At 46.4% G+C, this 18,161-nt stretch overlaps 1 protein-coding gene across 3 annotated transcripts in view; it reads right to left on the bottom strand.

The window, feature by feature from the left end:
• LOC139747513 (uncharacterized) overlaps window positions 1-18,161 on the bottom strand; it is a 1,014,963-nt gene that overhangs the window by 816,781 nt on the left and 180,021 nt on the right. The gene's annotated exons all lie outside the window — the stretch shown is intronic.

Here is an 18,161-nt window from a genome sequence, read left to right as displayed (position 1 = left end):
ATATAGTCTCGTATCGCAATATGTAGTACTCATGCAGCTGTTCTATAAACACATGAACTTCCCACAACCACATTCATTCGACCCAACTCTCCATCAACCTCACCAGCCCTCACAACCTCTCTAATATCCCTCACCAATCTTCATAACCTCACAGGCACATTCTTCGTCCAATAACCCCTGCCAGTGTTCATAACCCCCCAGCGTCCATACCCTTGCCCCAAGAGCACGCTCTCTATACAGACCTTCACAACCAACTCCTCTCCCACCCACATAACAGGCCATGTTGCCCCTCGAAGCGAGAGGTCAAAAGGTTAGCATCCACGCTCTGTGAGGGTGAGGAGAAAAGGCTGTCGGGACTTGGGAGGAGGAGGAGGAGGGGGAAATGAAGACGAATTACCCGACAACTGAAATGACGATAAGAGACTGAGGAAAAAACACACACACACACACACACGACCCCAACACAAGAACGGCAGAGACCATAAACAGATAATGGGAAATCTAAAGCAACTCTCTCCACCTACTGCCACTGACTAGGTCTTCCAAAAACAGCAGAAAAACTTCCCACTCCTGGAAATCTAAAAAAGAAATATATCATCATGAGGAGCAATTATGGAAATGATATATTCATGAGGGTATGGTCTTGGGGGGAGAAGCCAGTGGAGCTGAAAGGGGTTTGGCTGCTGCTGCAGTAGGCCTAGTGACGTGTTCCTCATCATGTTCGCTGGGCGGAGGCTCGGGTTACGTCGACTGCCAGAAGAGGATGAGCGAAGAGGATCCGCCCGGCAGCCCAAGACACGAAGCGCATCTGAGAACCTCCGTACGAAATACTTATTAAGGAACGTACGTGACGCCGTCTTAAGAACGTCCATGACACGTCCTTGAGACCGTTCGTGACGCGTCGAAAGAACGCCCGTGACGTGTTATATAAGAACGTCCGTGACACATCACAGGACCTTACACACTGAATCGCAGTTTCAAGGACATACATAAGGACACATAATAACCTCAAAGATGCATTCAGACTATGGCGTCAGGCAATATGACCCCCCCCCTCACACTAAGGACATCCACAATACCTCAAGGAGGCACAGTCACTCATGATTCGTCCTACCCACAGATCAACCACTTGATTCAGTAGGATTCCGTCGTAGTTATCATTAACCAACATCTACTGTGACACTGAAGAAGAAGCCTCGATAATGGAGAAACACACGAGTGTCAAGGTCTCTCTCCCGCAACACGCTGCGAGTAACCACAAACAGCATTCATACATGCACGAAGACAGCGAACGTACACACATGATATACACACACACAAACACGCACCTACAAACAGGCGTCGCACATAAACAAAATCAAACTCCAATCTATCTACCTACATCTATATATATATACATATATATATATATTATATATATATATATATATATATATATATATATATATATATATATATATATATATATATATATACTTTTATTTCTAATATTACTGTCGTGAGTTAAGATCTCCACTTGGCTGAGATCATAAGGATGGGTCGAGACGGGCGCTGGGCGGTGATGGCTGAGCATCCATCTTGCCTCACAGCAGGTGATGACGACTTGAGCGAGCGGGGACCACTCTGGGCAGTGCAATTGACTGCCTCCGCTTCGTGATGACTGGACAGGTCATTGCCGTTGGGCAGACTGATGGTGCACCGGGAGGGAGAGAGAGGTGAGGGAGAGAGGGAGAGGGAGGTGAGGTGAGGCAGGTGTTCAAAAGGGGTCGGTTCCACTTGTCTTCGGGGGGGTGTCAAAACGCTATGAAAAAATCATTATGTTGCTGGACGGACGCGCCCTTACAGTCTGAGGAGTCCAGAAGAGACAGAACCTTCACCCCAAAGGACGAGTTATACACACACACACACACACACACACACACACACACACGAGACCTTTGAGGAGTTATGATACGAAGGTATACAAGAGCAAGGAGTCAACAGGACCCTTAGCTGCCGAAGAGCTACAGATGGGCACGATCGACCGACCCAGCCTACAAGACCCGGGGGTTAACACCGTCGAGCAAAGTGATATTCAGCCACGGTTCCCGGAACCCATGGGTTCTGCGAACCTCTGTAATAACTGAAATCAAAAACTTATGAGAACTTACAAACTCATGATCTATGAGAACCTACCAGTTCATGATCTATGAGAACCTACCAGTTCATGATCTATGAGAACCTACCAGTTCATTATCTATGAGAACCTACCAGTTCATTATCTATGAGAACCTACCAGTTCATAATCTATGGGAACCTACCAGCTCATAATCCATTACTCGGGCTCTTTTAGCAGAAACTTGGCGAATGCCTGCCACAATATTGCTTTCGAAGTTTAGAAAGTTTGCTTCAAGAAAGGCAAGAGGGGAAAGAATGGTTAAGGAATCCTGGACGCAACATGTGTTGTCTTCTGGAACGCCCAGAAGGTATCACATGTTGCGTCCAGGAAACCTCAACTATGACAGGGTTGGGAAGAACACTGCCCAAGAATATGTTCCACCGGATGTTGCAAATCCACGTGGAGGAGGATGACCCACTTCTCGTGAAAGGGTGAGGAGTCTCTCCGGCTGTCCGACACTTTCAAAGGAGACACTCAAAACACCCGAGGCTCAAAATCTCATAGAAATGAATAAAGATCAGTGAAAGACATCACTCGAAACATCGTCATGATCAAGATAACACGAGAACAGCAAGTGTTGCCATGATGAACAGTCATGATCACATATTCCTTACGTTTCTCTTGATGCCGAAAGATAAAGGTACATATCGACAGGGAGGAACTGCTGGAGTGGTAGAAACAAGCTGCTCACACTGATGCGACAGCTAGTCATGCATCGTACGCCACGCCCTGACAGTGACTCTCATGACCCTCGTATTTCATGGATGAAAGTCTTAAAAAAAATATATATATATATATATATATGACTGACACCAGACTTATATAACATGACGAGGCCAGAAATGAGGCGTTATCCTCCACTGCTCACCCACCGGAATGGATAATACACTACGATATACGTAGGTATTCAGCTCCAGTAGGTCTTCATTGGCTGAAGCTGCTGCTGGAAACACATTGTATTACCTTCTCGTCAACTTGAGGGGTTACGTCGAAGAGACGAACTTTAACCCCAGTCGGGAGGTAAGATGTATTGATACGCCACCCTTAGGGCCTTTGTGACATATGTATAATCTTTCCAGTGTTTGTCTATCTGGAATTATCTATCTGTACGGTTCAAGGGGGGGGGGGAGTAGTTTCACAATCGTAGGGGTGTGTGTGTGTGTTCAGTTGTCATCCTATATTCCTTAGTCGCGAGTGTGTTCGTGCATCCAGCTAAGCAACAGGCCACATAACACACTCTCATGTCGTAAAGTGACACTCCTTTTCTTGGCGTTTTGACGATCGGTCGAGAACAGGAAGGCTCTTGTGGTCGAGCATCGAACATTTCACTTCGTCAGTCGAATCATTTCAGTCAAGCCAGTGGGTGTGTCTGGCAAGACCAGCCACAGGATCAGAGCGCCAGTCACTGAATACGTAATAAGGAACCTATTACTATACTATCCCGTCTCCGTGTCTCTCTAAACTAGAAATTATAGGATCCTATCACTTTCCTCCGGCAGATAGCCTCACAATGGAGCATCCGATCCTCTATAATATGTCTTTCCCATTTACCCCCCGTCATGCCACTTTCTTTCCGTGCTCCATCGACAAGTGTACCTACTCATTACCCCTAGTGGGGCTGCGGGTGCAGATGCACTCCTCCTCCTGGCTGAATACCCAGCAATCATTGCCGACATAAAAACGCTCCTCAGGATTTAAAAGGATTTGTCATGAAGAGTCAAACGATGTATCCTTCTGTACAAAGAAAGCTCTAGGCGTATGGCGTATATCATCGTTCACTGTGAGGATAAGACTAGGGATATATAACACAGTGGATTACAGTGGATCTTTACATCCTTGAACATCGAAGCATTTTACTCATTATTTGTTCTCACTGGTGAATCCCTGTGTTCAGTGGACGGTAAGGCCTTCTCATCGCCCTAATTTCATTCACTTTCTATTTGTCCTTTCTTTTTCTTTTCCATCTTCTTTCATTCTCTACTTCTCAAACTCTAGATCCTTCCCCAAGCAACACTCCAAATTCTCACTCTGCAAAATCTATTCTCTCGTCATCTCGTCGTAAGCACTTGTGTGCAAGTACACACACACACACACACACACACACACACACACACACACACACACACACACACTGCCTCTGGCCTCTCACCCTCTCCTAAGCCTACAAGTTAACCCATGAGGCCTTTAATAAGGGGCAGGATAATTACTAATGTTCTTGGGAGTCAGCTGGACTAATTTATGCCGTTCACAATGCGAGGATGATTACCCCTTCACAGGCCTATTCTTGGAGGTGAGTCCATTTCTCAGTTGTCTGCTCAGGTGCTGCCCCCCTTTTGGAGATTTATCGCCAACAATTATAGAAGTAAAAAGGGCCCTGTTTGATGACCACCCCCCTTGGATGTGAAGGTTGCTCACCGTGTCATGGAGTGAGGGGGGCTTCACACTAGCGGCTTCCTCCGAAGATATCTTCAATGGCACCTGAAGCTCTTTGTTTACTTTTCGAGGAGCTTCTGGGATAATCTAAAGTCTGGGATAATTTAAGCTCTCTAGGATTAATCTTTGTTGGTGATGCAGGTTTTCTAAGTACAGGGTTTTTTACCCAAATCGTTTCCACCCGTTGTACACATGCCCATCTCATCCAGGTGGTTTACCTCATCGCCTCACGACCATACCCTCATGCCCACCTCATTCAGGTGGTTTACCTCATCGCCTCACTCCTCACGCCCCCCGCGCTCTTCCCATCCCACGGGACTTCCTCACGTTACAGAGTGGCGGTGTGGTAGCCACCAGGGACCCCCTTCGCTCACACACCTCGTCCTCCTCACAGGCCCGTAACCCCAGACCTGGAACTCAGCCTCCGCCCTCCTTCCACTGCGCTCTACATCCTACCCACCTCCATGCAGCTTGCCCCACATCTTGCCCAAGCCCATACAATATGCCCCATATCCTGCACACGCCCATACGGCATAGCACACACGTCTTAGCCCCGCCCGAAAACATGCCATACACCTTTCTTGTGTTCATATACCACTCCACCCAAACCTTTATGAAGCACCGGGTTCGACACCTTGCCACGACGCTCATTCTGTCTCAGTAGCCAAGCCAGCAGGTCACCATGTGCACGACAGGGTCGAACCATGCTAGAAAGCAAGAATTAAACACACACACACACACACACACACACACACACACACACACACAACAGATACAGTACACTCTCGCTGCAAAGTCATATTAATTTGAACAAACCAGTTAAACATAAAACTAGACAAACTACCAGGGGTTAATTGGCATAACCTGATTTATAGACAAAGCAAACCAGAATTGCTCTGGCAGACATAAATACCGTCCTCAGGCTACGTGTATAACTGTCTTATGAAAACTAATATCAATTGGAAGAAATGTCACGTCATATCTTTACAGGGAGTTGGATATACCAGGGAAGTCTTCCTCGCCAGGCCAGAGACGTGATGAGGAAACAAAATGACCAACACCATTACCTCCTTTTGTTGTTATTATAAGCTACAAGGCGGAAGATAGTGTTATTCATGGCTCTGAAACGCAGATTGTTATCTGTGTTATCTACCGGAGCGGGTATGGTGATAAGCTAACGGTACATCGAGTGATCTTCACCTCTAAGGACAGACTGTACATTAACAGCGTACTATCTGCAGTTTAGCCAATATGTAACTTTACATTACTCAGTGTTCACCATTAGATGCATGATGTATTTTAACACAGTATTACTGCAGTTCGACATATATATGTCACTACAAATCACTTAATGTCTCCCATTAAATAAAATAAAATATGTCAACACGATACTACTGCAATTTAGCCAATACGTAATTTTTACATCACGTAACATTCAGCCAATTACCACTAAATGTATGATGTATAAACTATATAATTTGCTCTGCAAAACTTCCTCTACAATGTATATAGACTTCACTCATGTGTTAGTCCAAAGCGTAGAAGTGTCCAGCTGTATACAGACTTTACTCATGTGTTTGCCCAAAGCTTAGAAGTGTCCAGCTGTATACAGACTTCACTCATACGTTTGCCCAAAGCTTAGAAGTGTCCAGCTGTATATGGACTTTACTCATGTGTTTCTCCAAAGCGTAGAAGTGTCCAGCTGTATACAGACTTCACTCATGTTTGTCCAAAGCGTAGAAGTGTCCAGCTGTATATGGACTTTACTCATGTGTTTCTCCAAAGCGTAGAAGTGTCCAGCTGTATACAGACTTCACTCATACGTTTGCCCAAAGCTTAGAAGTGTCCAGCTGTATACAGACTTCACTCATGTTTGTCCAAAGCGTAGAAGTGTCCAGCTGTATACAGACTTCACTCATACGTTTGCCCAAAGCTTAGAAGTGTCCAGCTGTATACAGACTTCACTCATGTTTGTCCAAAGCGTAGAAGTGTCCAGCTGTATATAGACTTCACTCATGTGTTTGCCCAAAGCTTAGAAGTGTCCAGCTGTATACAGACTTCACTCATGTGTTTGTCCAAAGCTTAAAAGTATACACCCAGTTATGCGCTTCCTCACCTGTGTATTTCCAGCCGAATGGCTATGCTTGAATTCAATAAGCCGTTCTTTATTGTATTTATTTCAGAGGCTTTACTTCCTTCACTGTTCGTATTGTTGTGTCGCTACACGTCTGGGTTCATATGCTCCACGTCCACATGAAGAACGAGTTGTGGTTCAAATACTATACAATAAAAAAAAAATGTGCTATTTTCGTTCAGCTCAAACATACGTGATCTGTTGTTTTTTTTTCTAATCACTGAATCAGTGAATCATTAAATCCACCAATGTCTCCAGAACTCAGAGTCAACGAATTATCCATAAGACCACAAAGGTGTATATGATTACTGGCCGGATTATCATTATGGACGAACAAATCCGTCAAAAAATTATCATCATTTCTGTTATCATCCATCGGGATTATCATTGTACTCACGGACGGAGCTGAAATCATGCTGGTGAGTGGTTTAATGCCTCCTTGGATGGGAGTATGGGCATTACAGGAGCGACGGGGGTGAGGAAGGGGAGCCAGGAAGCCTTCAAGAGGGAGGTGAGGAAGGGAACAAAAGCACTCCGGGAGAAGGGAAGTGGGTGAGGAAGAATGAGGGTGTGAGATGACCGGAGGAGGGGCGGTGGTGGCAAAAGGACTCCGGGAGAAGGGAAGCAGGGGTGTGAGGACGAATGACGCTGGGGAGAAGGAAGAAGAGGAGGAGGAGGACGAGGATGAAGAGGAAAGATGGGAGGAAGAAAAAGCCTGAGAGAGAGAGAGAGAGAGAGAGAGAGAGAGAGAGAGAGAGAGAGAGAGAGAGAGAGAGAAGAGAGAGAGAGAGAGAGAGAGAGAGAGGTGGCGGCTGGCTGGTAAGGTAGGGAGGGAGGGCAGACCTGGAGGGCATATCGAGACAGACCTTAATTAAAATGGATCCTTGTTCGACATAAGGGCACCTTCTTGGTCCCCCCCCCCCTCCTCGCGCCGTAGGGAAGTGTGTGGTGTGGTTTTTGTGTGTGTGTGTGTGTGTGTGTGTGTTTGGGTGTGGTTATGGCAAGGCTGGTATGGCCGTGTTGGTGCCGTAGAGAGAGAGAGAGAGAGAGAGAGAGAGAGAGAGAGAGAGAGAGAGAGAGAGAGAGAGAGAGAGAGGTACTGAAGTGGTGTTGGGGTTTATTTTTTGGGTTACGCAATGACGAAGACTTTACAGACGGGGATGACCGTTCTAAAGATATCGTCTCTCAGACACAATAAGTTCCAGGTGTTTACGTTATAAACACATACTGATCAACGTACTGCTAGAAATATAGTGACCTCCTCGTTAATCGCATTCTGACCTCTTTGTTAACGACTGTCGTCAAGGTGGTTTCATCAAATGGTCGTTCTCTTCCTTGGGAATGATTTCCAGTCAGTTCTCTCTCTCTCTCTCTCTCTCTCTCTCTCTCTCTCTCTCTCTCTCTCTCTCTCTCTCTCGCTCTTACTCTCGCCATCTCCCTCAAAGCTGTGTGGAGGGTCAGGAGGCGCCAATGAGAACTAGCCAGCGTTACACATGCGGGTCAGCTCGTGAGGATGGCTTAAGCATTTCGCCTCCCCTACTGTCCACACCAGACTCCAGTCACTGCTGCTACCACCCCCACACACCTGCCGCCTATTTCTGCCTGGTACATGACCACCTGACCACCTTTCCGATCCTCTCTCCATCCACAACAGATATCAAGGACTCTAGGTTACAATTACTCTCCTCCGGGAGATAAACTCGTCAAAGACCATGAGGTCTTCTCTTAATTTTACCTCCCAATAACTCCCATGGGCTGCCCACCTGCACATGACCTCGTCATAGACCATGAGGTCTTCTCTTAACTTTACCTCCCATTAACTCCCATGGGTTGCCCACCTGCACATGACCTCTTCATAGACCATGAAGTCTTTTGTCATCTGTCTTTCTCAATGTCATCCCATGTATTCTCCTCCTCCAGCAGACAGTCTTGTAACTGACAGTCAAATCTTCTGTTGTCTACTTTAACTTGAAAGAAAAATCTTAACTTCCAAAGAACGAATACCTTAGTATTTGGATTACTTTAGTGTCGTTAACTGGTGGAGAGAACAGCGAGGAGATTACTATTTCTCTTCTCGAGAGATAGTCTCTCACACGGGCATGTGAAACAGATTACAAGGTGTGCTACCTCAGTGATCATCATTCAACGAAAGACTCTAATTGTACAACTGCTTCTTGTCTCGTCACAAAACCTAGTAGGAAGTCGTATCCGCCCTCGAGCCCAGCAATGACTCGCTCATAAGAAAGAAGAAGGACTAAATAGAGCGTGAGAGCCCAGCTGGGCTGGCTGGCTGCAGAAGTTACGGGGTCTGTGTTTACATCTGGTCAGCTGACGTCACGGAACATCTGTATCGATACTTAGAGACGGTAACCTGGAAAAGTACATGACCCAGCTTCACTTTATGTTCGAAGCAGCTTCACTTTATGTTCGAAACACCGGCGCCACAGGTGTGGTTAGGCTGATATGCGATTTGATGCTTCGATAAGGGTCTGTTCCGATTTGAATGACTCACTCGTCGAGTCGGGTTTCAGCGAGCGTCGGTGCGGTTCCTGTCGCTATCTTCGACCAAGAAAGAAAGAATCGTTCGGACGAGGATCGTACGAACAAATCATTTCGAAAACAACGAAGAGAATTTCGTGACAAAAATTAAAACAAGAATGAAAATAATCTTAAGTTTCATCAGCAGAGAAGCGTGGGTGGTGGTGGAGGTGGCAATGATGATGGTGCTGGCGGCGGTGGCCGGGAGAACAGTGAAGGAGCCAGCGACTTGACCGGAGGAACACCGCCTACGGTGGGCGAGACGCAACACTCACATCGCCAACACTTAGAGAGGGACCTTCGGGTGACGAACACCACTTACGGTGGGTGAGACGCAACACTCACATCTCCAACACTTAGAGAGGGACCTTCGGGTGTTAAGAGTTCTCCACTCAGCAACGTTAACATCTTAAATACTTTAAAAATGTCCTAAAATATACTTTAAAAGTGTCCTAAAATATACTTTAAAACTACAGTCATGTTTATCACTTCTAAAAATCCCCTTTCTTCACTCAAACTTACGATTCTTTTTTTCTGAACAGATAAGTTACTAGAAGGCTACGAGAAATGAAAAAAATATATCTTTTTATTGCAAAATGCTCAAAATATCTCGTATGAGAGGTAATCTTGAAATGGCAGGGCAATTTTTACGTAATACGATAAGCAGGATATGTACCTAGTGACTAATTTGATACATGATGATACATATAAAGTCCCCAAGTGGATGGATTCGAACCCTCTCGACTTGCACGAAAGACAGAAGGGCCACCACTCAGCCGCCTATCACAGAGGAACAACCACTCAATTACATGTAATCAGATGTCCTTTGTTTTATGTACATAGCCAACGGGACTTACCGGCTTCGTTTCCCCGTTAGGCAAGAGGAAGTCCCATTGCCCATACATACATATGAAGGACGAAGGACATTCAATTACTTGTAATTGAATAGTTATTTGTCTATTATATAGGTACTGGCAGCTGAGTGGTAGCGCCTCTTGTCACACAGGTGGCGGGGGTTCGTATCCGCTGTGTGGAGGACTTTATACGTAACACATAAGTGCGCTCTGCATGTACTAACGTTATATATATATATATATATATATATATATATATATATATATATATATATATATATATATATATATCATTGTCTGTGATCGAAAAGATACACAGTCTCGTTGGAGAGCATCTCATGCCTTACGAGTTCATCCGTCTTTCCCCTGCTACTGGTTGGAGTGCAGCCTTGGAGCTGAGGGAACCATGTAAAAGGGGTCCAAGGCTTACATAACGAACAGAGTGAATAGTCTGCTTTCAAAGCGTCGTCAAAGTCGACGAAATCGTACCAACCATTGTTGGCCTGTTGGTCATGTGACAAACGTCGTTTTAAGATTCCACCCCTAACTCCTACCCCTGAAAAGGACACCCACACCACAAGAAGCAAGACAAGAAGCAAGTTCGTGTGTCTGTGACGTTCATAGGAATATAAGTCCATTTGTGCCTTGCTTTTGGAGCACGCCTAAGCACTTGATGAGCATCAACCACCTCATTTTCTTTAGGGAGAGGATATCACATGCTATTTAAGTGTCGCTGTCTAAATTCTCCTTAATATCTTTTGAAATATTCAACAAGTGTATAAAATCTACTCCAGCAGTAATCGTATGTGATACGGATCAACGCTCTCGAAAATGTAATCAGTGTTAAGGATGTAATATCTCATTACCTTGATAACGCTTAAGGTAATCAAGGGGTCAGGCTAGAAATGAGATGAAGAAAGATAAGATTTTTCTTTTTGCGTAAAAATGATAAGGTGTACAGACACCTGCTTCAGTCTTCTGCCCTGTGCTTAGGAACTCGAGTGATTAGCTAGAGAGAGAAAGAGAAAGAGAGAGAGGGGGGGAATACCTCGCTATGAGTCCTCAGAAATGCAGACAAAGAGAGTGAGAGAAAAAGGTCATAAACACCAATAGACCTTTGGCCATCTATTACCTGTGTGTTCATTCTTCTCTATAAGTAAATACCCACTAACTTTTTGTAAGGCAAAACGTGTATGTGTGTGAGTGTGAGTGTGTGTGTGTGTGTTAGTGTCGTTTACCTGCATTCACATCGGCTGAACTGCTGCTACACACATCTTCACCGACCGCCACGGTCAGTTGAGGGCTCCCACATTAATGCAAATGTCTCCCAGCTTTGTTCGTATTAGTCCTTTGTGACGTCAAAAAATAAGACAACAGCATCACGCCCACTCTAAGTTTCTATGCAAATTCAGAGCGTCTGGTATGAATGTAAGTGAAGCATGGGTCTCCAAGCTTTTATATATATATATATACAATTTTCTAATTTTCTTAAATATTTCTTAATTCTTTAAACCATTTGACGGATGGAAATCAGTAGTATGGATAGTATTTTTCTTATCTATCGAGACTGCGTACGTATTGCCAGCTTGGATTGTGGAGGGTATTGACCGAAGGTCATCGTTAGAAAGTTGTGTGGGCCAAGGAGGGTCTCGTAACGCCCCAGCACACCCCTAGCTCACTCATAATTAGGAGTGGGGACAATAGGGGGACACCGTAAGTTATGTGCGTGAGATAAGACAAACCCTTCCTTCACGCCGAGCGCCGACGGTATCTTCCAGGGACTCTCTCCATACACGACAAATGATGGCTGAGGACGTCCACATACGGCTGGGTAGTTCCTTCAACCCAACACATACATACAGGAGGACCCCGAAGTAGCCAGAGTCAAGAGAGCATCCGCTGGCGCAGCGGGGTCGGCCAGCATTACGTGCGTGTAGCTAGTGTGAGCGCCCCCGGGGTCACCTCCCAAGTTCCCACTGGTCTGGGGGTTCCTCGGCGCCCCGGGCACTGCGCCATCGCCCACAGGCTCTCAGGGGGCGCCCACCAGACTCTCAAAGGGGCGCCTGCGGTCCTGTAATCTGTGGCGACCCTTGACCACTGGGCCGCGAGGGTGAGCGGAGGCGCTATTGTGGAGTCTTGGAAGGTCCGTCGTGGCTGCAGGGTGATTAATGTCTCTTTGTTTCAGCTGCATCTTCAATGCTTCGGCGCTGGACGGTCGCTGGTGAGCTGAACGGATTCAGGCTCCCGGTGATACCATCACGTGTACGTCCCACGTCGGGTGTAAATGCACGGTGTAGATACGGGAGATCCAAGTCATGATTTCAATGGCTAATGTTTCTCTCTCACTCGTACCTGGCCTCTCTCTCCCCCCCAAAGAGAGTTTTTCAGATTCATCCATATTGAGAGCAGACAACGTCTGTTTCGAGGTGTTGCTTGCATGAAGGAGAGGTTCTAATGGTAACAATGGAGGAGCATAAAACGGTGGCATAATGTAAGAAATCAGAGGTGTATAATCAGAGAAAATCATCGTGCTCAGACCAATACCCTTCCTCCAGCAGCTTCGCCCCCATTAGCCTCCCACAACCCCTTGATTACGAATGATAACAAACAACTCAACATGCACTGACCTCCCAGCTGCCAATTAAAGCAGATTGTGCCCCGGGGCGCTGGACAAGACCCCGAAGAGCCTGTTTCATGACCGATATTCCCAGTCTCCCGGAAGTTCCCCCCCAACCTCCTCCTCCCTCTCCTCTCCTCCTCCTGTCGGTGGGTAGCGGCCCCCACCACCACCACTCCCTCGCCACCGTACTCAATGGTCGACGACATCATCAACCACTACCCTCGTCAACCACTAAGACACGAATTATCAACGACCAATCTCTTCGTACGAACGCCGACTCCCCGTAGGATCTTTATCATCCTTAAACAGGAACCAGAACGAATGCGAGGTGAGTAAGCAAGCGAGGTGATGCAGGTGCTGGGCGGATGACCTGCGGCAGGCAGGTCCTCCCTCTCCCTCTCTCGCGGGGGCTTCTCTTGGCTCCCACGACAGGCTGTCTCCTCCGCCCGTCGGGTCAACAACATGCTTGGACCGGGATAACGGTGCTACAAGTTCACCAACACCAAATGCGTTCGATATCTCGCTCGGAGGTCATGATGTGTTCAAATTATGTCAAGGAAATATTGAGATAAGGACCTTTGATATGAGCTATGAGTGTGGGATCTACTCTTCGATGCTCCTACGTATAACATAACCCCTTACCAAGAGGTGCTACCGTCAAAGAGGCTGAGTTCCCATCATCACGGGGCGTTTTCGATACACTGGTGAATTGTTTTCGACCTGCAGAGGCCAGCTCGAAGCTGGTCTCCGGAAGGAGCTGAGTGTGGCGAAGTAACTACTAGAGTTCTCACCTCCTCGCTTTACCAGTTTCGTTTTCATCCTTCTGTAGCTTTGTTGTTTTTTTTTTTGTGGGTAAGGCACACTAGCTGCTGCGGGTGTGAGACACACACAAACACACAGACACACACACACACATCTCGCTCACTGTAGATGAGGAGGGCATCACGATACTCCATTGGGAACCAGTCGTGAATATAAGGCATAAGTGTAAATGATTTCATAATCTTAGACAAAAGTGGGAGAACGCTGGTGAAGTCGACTGACTGACCAGTGTGATAAATGAATTATCTACACCGACTGGTAAATGAGAACAGCTAATAATAAAAACATGAATTGACGATCGAGAATATAAAGATCAACGAAACTAGTGCAAAATAGAGAGAAAAAAATATATGAGTTTATGACCCCACCACACGGATCAACAACAAAGGCAACAGCGGGTACATAGGAAGAACAAAACGATAGTCAAGATATAAACAAAGATCTCGTATCCATAAGCTGTTTAAGATAGCTAGCTGTAGGCAGAGCAGGGGATATGTGGCTAAACCTGTAAAACACATTCCAACAAACTTTAAAGACACAGGGACCTCTCGGCAGCAAAGACCAGCTGCTTTACACGCACTAAACTGAATGAGAACAGCCAGTTAAAAGGATGTATTCGTCCAAGGAAATGAACAAAATGATCCCCTAATGAAACATGCAAAAAGCCCCAGTGAGCGAGGACATCATTACGCCAGATACGAATGAGCAAAGGTCAGCAAAAACAAGGAATGAGAATGTTTATATGCTTAAGAGACGAATCTCAGTGCCACAGCCACTGCATCAATGGGTGAGGAAGATGGGAGAAGCTAGACACTGCATCACCAAAATGACGAATACACTGAGTTTTGCAAATAGAATTGTGGTAACAGATGATGATACATATCAATAGGACAAAACCATATATTGTATGCTAGCTCTATACAACGGTGTTTAAGACACCATAAGAGAAACACTGGTCAAGAGGATACAGGTCGAGAGATAACATTCCTGTGTTAATGATAACTTATCGCCAAAGGGGAGGGGAAAAAAACACATCTCAAGACTACGTGCGATGTTGGTAAGTGTCACACTGATACGAAAAATTAGATCGTTAGAACTAACAAACCAATCATCTGGCTTATCACCTTAGTATCAGTGATGCGGGAAGACGATAAAGAGAAATGTGTGAAAAGTATTTACATAAAGTTATTTCAACAGAAACAAAGACAATGACAGATAATCAATCAGTTCTGCTTTTTTTTTTCTTAGATGTAACGCAACTCTGTTTCTCAAACACGTTTCGAGAACTCTTTAAGTGAAACGTTATAGAAACTGACCCAAAAACAGCTGAAGATATGATTCATATGAATGTCATGAATGAGAAACAGATACGATCCCCCCCCCCATGCAAGGCTGTTACGTAAAGTCAATCCCACAGGATAATGGGTTCCTATCCTTGAAGGAATTCCGACACCACTCAAGTGGTGTTGAATAGTGCAAAATTTAGACTGTCAAGTGGGTTAAAACAAGACTCGATCCTTCCCCCTTCCAGTCCTGTCCACAACATCCACACACACACACACACACACCACACACACACACACACACACACACACACACACACACACACACACACACACCTCCTCCTCATCCGCCTCACTCTACGGAGTACCCTAAGCAGCCTTCAGAACTGGACCACCGCTAACCATCTCATAACCCAACCAAAAACTAGACCATAATCACGGACGCCAGCCTTGCTTCCGCGCCCCCGTCCCTCTCTGTTTCATTAACAACCCCCTCCTCCCCACCATCTTCCCCCTCCCTCTTGCCAATCCCCTCCCCCTTGCCAACCCTTCCCCGTCCCTCATCCCAAAGCACTCAGACACACCCCTCTCCCCCCAACCACTTATGGCGATGAGCTGAGGGTGGGCGGAACATTCACGCATGAGCACAATCGTCACATCTTCCAGCTATACTAAAGAAACGAATCAAATCTTCCACATCTGTTGAACCTTTACCCAAGGAACGAACCAGATCTTACAGCACATGAACTCCGGAATATCTACAAGACTTCGGCTCTTCCGAGACTCGCCTATATCTCTCTTACTTGGTCTTCCTGCCCACTACAGTGGCGGATAACAGAAAACAGATGTAGAAAAGAAGGACGTACATGATCGCTCTTGGCCCTTCTTACTTCACCTAATAAGATATAATCGATACAGATGACTATCCCAACTCTCTCTCTCTCTCTCTCTCTCTCTCTCTCTCTCTCTCTCTCTCTCTCTCTCTCTCTCTCTCTCTCTCCAACCATCAATTTGGAACCTCCTTCGACAGCTTGGGGATGCAGTCGCGTCACCAACCCCGCCACCGTCACCTCCCACCTGAGATCACTCACCCCTGGGAGGCAGGTCGGCCGGCACCACAATCACACCGAACTTATACGACATCGTATAGAGAATGCTGCAAGAACGACCCAACCCCACTGTGAGCACCACTAATCAGTAACGGACTGAACATTAACCTCCTATTTTGTCGTAGTGTAAAAAGAAAAGAAACTGTCTGCTGAAAGCTCTTCATTGCTTCTTATTTACTTTGTTTATCTTAACGCTCTGACTGCAGTTAGTCTAATAATCCTTTGATTATCATCGCTGACATAATCATCATAAAACACACACACACACACACACACACACGCACACATACGCTGTACACAAAGGTACAAATGCAGAGAGACACATCTACTGCACGCTTGTACACTCACTAGCCACGTCATCTTTAAACTGTACGAAAATTAAAGAACGGTATGAACAATGGAAGCGCTCCACATGCACATAAACACCGTCACCTTTAAGAATACTGCGTACAAGCGCATGTATTTCGCACATACATAAACACGGTCACCTCTAAGAATATAGCGTATATGCGCATGTTATGTTACACTAACAGATACTGCACGCCACACATCGAATGTACAAAGCAATGAAGATGAGGTACTCCGGCCGTTTTCTATCTTTCCCATGAAAAATTCGCTAACCATATTATTCCCCACCCACCCCAAATACTCATTCGCCGTTTCCCGCATCAACGAGGTAGCACCAGGAACAGACGAAGAAAGGACCTTGTATATACACACCTAAACCATATCTACTTTGGCCATCACTCTCAGAAGGGATACACTTTAAACCCTCATCCCTTCCTTCCCGTTGCTAACTATCTCTTGCTAATTCAAGAGGGGGACACTAAACCATTTCTTCCCCGACTGACCTAATCACCCTTGTTCGTCAGCCACCTTTAAGAATCGATTTAGATAACGCGGCTCAAGCACCAATTGGGGTAAGTGAAGGATGCAATCTACCTTTTTTTTCACCCCCCCCCCCCTCTCTCTCTCTCTCTCTCTCTCTCTCTCTCTCTCTCACTCACTCCCTTGTTAACTCCTTCCGTCCACTGGTGGTGAGAACGAGGAGCGGCTCCACCTCCCCGCCTCCACCTCCTGGAGCTGCGACTCAAAACATGCGTCGCCGTGCCCTGAGAGTGGTGCAACCCAGGCCTCGGTTCTCAGGGCTAGAGGGGCGGCAGTGGTTTTAGTAGCGGTGGTAGGAGGAGCCAGGGGGGTTGCTCGGAGGTTGGCCCCCCCCCACCTAAAGGCGGACAGTAAGGCGACCCCCGAGGTTATGTGGCCTGGGGGCAGACACGCTACTCACGCCGCAGCTCCATTCACATACACACACACACACACACACACACACACACACACACACACACACACAGCATCACTCACTCATTCTTGATCATGTTAACTGTTTTCATTCCCAGTGCTGCTGCTGCCGCTGAGTCTCATTCACAACGGCTCCCAGCGCCTCTCATTCATGGTGAGGTGACTACACACTCATTCTTAAAGAATGCTGCCACGCTCATTCATGCTGATGCTGCTTACGATCATTACGGACGACGCTGTCTCGCTCCACACTCGTGTATGCTGTTAATGTTGACACTATACTCATTTACGATAACGTCATGACAACGTTACCATCTCCGCTCTTTAAGGAGCTGGTGATGTTCTGCCACGAATCGAAAAGACGTGTTGTACTGGGGATAAGAGTACAGACACTGGCCAGACTTATATACCCTTTCCTTTTCAATGGGATTCCGTGTTCGACTGAGTTCGTATTCTAAGTTTGCTTCAGTCTTCATGTTTCAGTCACAGAGTCTTAAGGGTTTACTGAATAAAATATTGGCTGCCTCAAAACAGATGATAAAGGGTCAGAAGGAGGAGGAGGGAGGTGGAAAGAAATATTGAGGAAGTTAGCGGCAACAGGAGGAGGGTATCGGCAAGAGGAGGTGGATGAGAACTGAGGGACGAGACCAATAGGAGGAGGAGGAGGGTGAGGACTGAGGGAATAGATGAACGCCAGGAGGACGAGATAAGCCAGATTTACAGGAGAATGTCTGCAGGGGGAGGAGGAAGAGGATGAGGAGAGAATCATAGAAGAAGCGAAGAAGAAGGAGGAGGAGGAGGAGGAGGGAATATGATGGTGACGGAGGCCAGTTGGAGGTGCAGCAGGAGGCTGGAGGAAGAGAAAGTACCGTGAGTGAGCCCCTTGACCCGACACGTACCCAGCCGCC

The sequence above is a fragment of the Panulirus ornatus genome, chromosome 69 (assembly GCF_036320965.1).
Source record: "Panulirus ornatus isolate Po-2019 chromosome 69, ASM3632096v1, whole genome shotgun sequence".
NCBI classification, from domain to species: Eukaryota; Metazoa; Arthropoda; class Malacostraca; order Decapoda; family Palinuridae; genus Panulirus; species Panulirus ornatus.
Note: the sequence above shows the minus strand (reverse complement) of the source record. Positions and strands in the feature narration are given on the sequence as shown.